The following is a 6,523-nucleotide window of genomic DNA, read 5'->3' on the forward strand; positions in this document are numbered from 1 at the left end:
ATAGCATGCTTATTGTTTGAAGGCTTAGTGCTGGGATTTTATACAACTCAATAAGGTGACTGTAAATTTCACATGGAATAGTAAATGGCCCAAGTATGTTTTTTAATAAAAGGATAGTACAGGATGAGAGTGTCTCCATTAGGTATAAATTATGATTGTTAATTTAAACTGTATGGTACTGACAGCATAGAAACTGTTAAATGGAATAGAAGACCCCAACACAGATTACAATAGTAGAATATTGTGTTATGGGTGAAGGAGGAATTTTTCCCAACAAATACAGCTGAAAATTGTCAACCCAAATAAAACTTGATCACTACCTTAAAAAAAAATCCTATTCATAGACATAATGATTGGAAAATTCCCAAGCATGGAAAAAAGAATTTGACATATAGATAGTTGAGGAACATAGAACTCCAATTATTCATGGCTAAAATAAATTTATGCCAAGGCAGATAACAGTCAGGATTCCAGAAATTCAGCACAAGAGGAGAATATTAAAAGCTGCTAGAGAAAAGAAACAAATAATGTATAAAGCAAAGTCTATCAGAGTCACAGAAAACTTGTCAACACAGCCCTAAAGTCTCCAGTTTGGAGTGAAGTATTTCAAATCCTAAAAGATAACAATTTCCAACCCAGATTGATGTACCCTGCAAAACTATCTTTCACAATCAATGGAGACATAAGATACTTCCATGACAGAGAACAACTGAAGAAATTCGTGAACACTAAATTGGCTGTACAAAATGTTCTGAAGGATATTTTAGAAAGAGATAAGAAGCTTAGGACAGGCCTCAATTCCAAGAACATCAATTTGTGGACTCAATTTGTAGACCTTAATTCCAAGAATATCAATTAGCACCATTTATGTAAATGGTCTCAATTCACCAATCTAAGGAAAAAGACTGGCTGAATGGATCAAGATGTAAAATCCAAAAATTTGCTGCAGCCAGGAAAAACATTTAACCTAAGAAATTCATAGACTGAAAATAAGAGAATGGAAAGCAATACTCCATGTGATAGGAACCTGTCAAAAAAAAATCAAGGATAGTTATTCAATTTGCTTATAAAGTAAACTTCAAGCCAAGGTTGATCAAAAGAGACAAAGAAGGTCACTACATGCTTGTTAAGGGGAAATTCCAAGAAGAACAGATAGCATCCATAAAAATGTATTTACCAAATGTTGGTGTACTGAACTTAATAAAACAAATAATAATGAAGAATCAAATAAGTACTGACATAATTTTAATGGGGGCTCTGAGTACCCCACTGTCACCAAGAGAGAGATCAACTAGACAAAAAAGTCAACAAAGACATATTAGAACTGAACCAATACTGTATACAAATGGACTTAATAGATGTCCACAGGGTTTTCCTGGGTAGAAGTTTTCCTTATTCTCTCTCTAAAATGTATTTCCAAGAATTTCATAGTGTAGATACTACTTTAATTTGCATTTTGAAAGTCTCAATTTTTAGTTGTTCTGCAATGGCATACTGAAATTTAAGTGTTTTTTGTACATTGATCTTGAATCTTGAAATTAGGACTAGAGAGAGCAGACTTCACTGTTTTGCTTTGGGTAGTAAGATCATCTGCTTAGCCTTTCAACATTCAAGGGTGATACTGGTTATAGGTTCTTGGCAGTTACCTCTTAACAGGTTGGAAAAATTTCCCTCTGCAATAGAACTGATTTTCTTCCCAGATTTTTACACTGAGGGATCTTACAAGAGTCTGGCCCCAATGACATCCAAAGTTGGACATCTGACATCCAGAACTTGAGAAGTAAATGTTTGTTGGTTTACCCATTAGCTTAAGCCACCGATGTTGAATTCCTTTCACAGTTTTGTGTTCATATATGCATTATTTAAAATAATTCTACTTAGTATGTATTTCATATCAGATATTGTGAGTTTTATCTTTACAAGCCCCATTTGTATCATATATATAAATATATATCATATATAAAATATATATTACTATATTACTATGGTATTATTATATACTATGTATATATCAATATAATTAATATAATATTATATTACTATGGTCATGGTTTACTCTAGAGAAGATGTGGAACATATTTAAAATGACTTTTACTTCCTTTATTTGTTAGTTACATCATTTATTTTTTCTGATTACATTTCTATTGACTGGTATTTTTAATCTTTTGAGACTTTACTTTTCTGCTTTCTTTCTTGCCTTGTTATTTTTTATTGGATGCTGGACATTGTGAATTTTATGTTGTTGGTTGATGGAGTGGATTTTATATATAGTTTTAAAGTAGCATTAGATTTTATTCTGGAGTGCTGTTAAGTTACTTGTAATCAGTTGAGTCCTTCTCAGACTGGCTTTTGGCTTTGTGAAGTCAGGCCTGAGAATCCATTAAGTCAGTACTAACTTAGTTTTACTGCTAATACAATGTCCTTTTGAGGATTCTACCCAACATTCTCTGTTTTATGAAGACTTCTCTCTGGTTTCTAGGAAAACATACTTCTTGCCCTGTATGATCTGTGTGCATTGCTACTTCTCCATCTTCGGGGAGATTTTCCTTTGGCCTTGGGTAGTGGCTGCTTATGTGTATGCACACCAGTATTCAGCCAGATGAGGAGCGACCCTTCTGCAGACTTCTGGAGTTGTCTTTCTAGAGCTCCCTCTGTTCTGGTAACCTGATCTCCATATCATAGCCGCTTTGAGTTTCACACACTTTGATTTATCTTTCCTTATTTCCATTGGTCACCAGGCTCCATTTGGAGTCTCCATCTCCATGCAGCAGCCTGAAATCTGCTTGTGTATCATTATAGTTTACATATAGATGCCCCTCAAAGCTTCATATTCTCATTGGTGGGTCTTTGTGAGGCAAGTGGATCATGGGATGTGATACTCATCACTGAATCAGTCCACTGATGGGTTTATAACTGTAATGTTGGGAACTGAAGCCTGACTGCAAGAGGTAAGTCATTAGGGTGTGGTCTTGGCAGGCCTCCCTCCATCCCTCCTCCTTTGATTGTTCTCTGATCCCCCACTGGCATAGCATGAATTCTTTCTTTCTCCTCTGTCATCCCTTTTTGTCATGATGCCCTGCCTTAGAGCCAGCTGACTATGGAGTCAAACCTCTTCAAACTGTGAGCCAAGTAATAATGAAGTATTACTGGATATTGTGTCTTGGTGACGAAAATAACTAAGAAACATGTTAGCTGGGGTAGTTCTATGACATTTTATTTCTCTTCCTTGTCTAGTGCTACCTGTTCAATGTTTATAAAATATTATTTCACATTTTTTGGCTTTAGTTTTTAATGTCAGTGGGCAAATCTGGTCTTCTTAATTCAATTGTAGCTGGGGATAGATGTCTTGACTATTTTTTTTCTTAATTAAAAAGAAGCAGCAGCCTCTTTTGGTTTACAGCTTAAGAATTATGATTTTTTTTTGTAGCATGTAAGAGCAGACAGCAATACTTAGAAATCAAAATTCAGGTGAAAATGTTTGAGGTTTTAAAATAGTGGCCACATCCTGTCATGTTCAAAGATAGGCCTTATTTAGACATAAGGAATTTTACCTGTCTGGGCCATTTTTCTGTTTGATTTGTCTACTCCCTCCCCCTCCATTGTGATCCCTTTCTACTCTTCTCCTTTGTATTACCTTGCTGTGCCCATGATAGAAAGGCTGCATCTTACTTTTTGGCCCATATCATGACATACAGGGCTTTCATTCTGTGCTCCTGTTTTGCATCTGCAGCTGTAATTTTGCCCATGTTTTATTCTGACTTCATTTCTCCTTATTTATATTACAATTTTTTTAAAGATTATTTTCATATACTCTATCATAGCACCTCCATGAACACCATTGCACTCCATGCTGATTGCTAACAGTGTAAATGAGATATGCCAGACCTTCAAATGAATACAAATGATGGCTTGACTGCAATGACCAAGAGGCACTGTGGGCACTCCAGAAGAATATGGAGATGCCTAGGCATGCTTCATGTAGAGCAAAAGAAAATCGGGGAGGGTCTCCTAGAGGAAGAGACCTGAACTTTCGTGGAGGCTGACAGGAGCATGCCAGCTGAGGAGGATTGAACTTCTTTGTCACTCTTTAATCAATGTTTGTTGAGTTGTGTGTGACTTTTCTACAAACTTCTCCCCTTGTATGTCTTAACTCAATAATGACCATGCTTGAAGTTCTGGGGGTTATTTTTCTGAGGTATTTTTTTCAGTTCCGAAGCTGAAAAACATATTAGCAGAGGGAACCCAAGAGTTACTCTGGTGAATTTGAGAATTCAGCATGCTGCTGTTAGGAAAACCTTATGGTGAGTAGCAACACACGGGTAGGAGCCTGCTGAGATAAACTGTCACTGCGAGCACTAGTAAATGGAAAACTCTCTCTCACTCAATATTTAGCTCTTTCCAGATCATCGTGCCTTAGGAACACATGCCTAAGCTCACTGTATATTCATATTTCTGCTTAATTATAAGCTTACTTCTGGCATTTTTGATAGTGTAATAAACCTATCTCAAGTCAAGATTGCACAGTTATTATGGACTCTAATTTAGAAGTATAAGGAGGCCTTTGGAAGCTGTCAGAAAAAGATGTGACGAAAAGAAGAACTCCTGTAATGACATTCTATTAAGTGATGTATTTTAAAAATAATTCAAATCAGTCTACTTTAAGAAAATCTATACAATCTTTAATCCTCCAAATTTTTGAAATTGTTTCAATATGTTAGGTTCATATTAAAATGTGAATAGCACTGGAGGATTTTAGTGTAGATGAGAAATTCCAGATACCGTTTTTATTAAATATGTAAGGAATGAAATGCTTTCAATTAGCATTTGGATCTTCCTCATAAAGTATTATTTAGAACAAATGGAGTTCAGAGACCTTTTAAAAGAAGAAAGATCAAATCTTTTTCTCTGATTCAGAGGCATTAAAAATGGTTAGCTGTAAGAACCTGTATCTTTCTATGATGCAATTGAATCAACTCAGAGTTTGATGAGGTTGAGATGACCCCAGGTGACCTCTGTCAGAACGAAACCAGAAGATTAAAAGGGTCTGCAATCAGAGAAATTTAATAAGGTTTGACTAAAATATTCATGTAGCAAAGTAAGAAGTACGAAGGTCTTCTGATGCCTCTAACTGATTAAAGAACAAATTTTAAATGTAACACAAAAATGAACAATCACAGCAATAACAATAGCTCCTTTATTGAGTTCTTACTGGTGCTGCTATTGTGTAAACAGTCCCTACACACTGCATTTCGCCATCCTCACAGATCTCTGTGGCTAACATGTTAATTTGCAGGGAAAGAGATTCTGAAATAGTGAAAATGATTGACCAACAACCCCCATCTTATCAGTGGTGGAACTGGGATTCAAACTCAGACTTACTGGGATTCCAGCGTTCTTGGATCACAGAACTAGTTGCAGCTCATATTTTCCTAAAGTCAGATGCTTTAGATGAGCTATGTGCATTAAGCTAGGCATACTAACATCCCCTGTGAGGTTGCTGCTCTTATTATTTCTATGTTTTACACAAGGAAACCAAATGCAGAGTCTTTATAACTTGCTTAAGTCACACAGATAATGAACAGTAAAAGTGGGACCAGAGCCCAGCCAGTCTGGCTCTAGAATTAATTCAGCTGTTTTGTTTTTGCTGTACACAATCTCTGGGTCTAAGAGATTCATAAGGAATATGATGCCTTAAGAAAAATGATAAAGAGTTGTAGCCAGTAGAAGAGCTGTAAAGGGTTTCCTCCAGTAGCTAGGAACAGAGGCTGGAAGTGACAGTGGTTTATACAAGTAGGTGGTTAGTGTTTGGGGGTGGCTCTCTCCATGGCTTTGTCCCATTTCTGCATCTTTTGAGAGTAGAGGCAATGGCAGCTTTTGTTCTGGAGTACCTTCTCTGGGATACTTGTTGCAAAGAGCATTGGAAAATAGAGTGTGTCTCTTGGGGACTTAGGAAAGATCTGTTTACTGTGTTATGTAACAGAATGTCTTTTCCTGTGGTAGAGGTTGGGCAGGTATGCTCAGTCTATTATAAAAATCAGTTTCGTACTTTTGGTTCTTCAGCTGCAAAGAAAACTTCTGTGTGCAGAGAACACACGTGATAACTCCCTGTGGCCTCTGTGAGCCTTGGGGAGCAGAGGAGAGGCAAGGCAAACAGGAAGTGTCTCTGACCCAGGCTGCTCATAGCTTCAGCCAGAATCCTTGGAACTGGCAGATCCACTCATTACAATAAGGATGAAATATCAAATCTCTCCAGTTCCTGAGAGTTCTTTCCTTTCTCACACATGACAAAGGATAGAGGTAGGTGGCTTTGAGTTGGTGTGGAAGTTTTGAATAGCCACCATGCACTTTGGTTCATTTCACTTTTGACTCATACTACTTAAAAAATTTCCTAAGGTCATAAGCTGCCTGTAGTACTCCAGCCATCATGTTCCTGTCCCAAGAAAGAAGCTGGGAAAAGGTGGCAAAAGGCTTTCTCAGATGTCCTACAAAGTGACGTCCCCTTGTGTCTCTGTGGCTGTCCCTA

Source organism: Octodon degus, unplaced genomic scaffold (genome assembly GCF_000260255.1).
Source record: "Octodon degus isolate 3935 unplaced genomic scaffold, OctDeg1.0 scaffold00077, whole genome shotgun sequence".
Lineage (NCBI taxonomy): Eukaryota > Metazoa > Chordata > Mammalia > Rodentia > Octodontidae > Octodon > Octodon degus.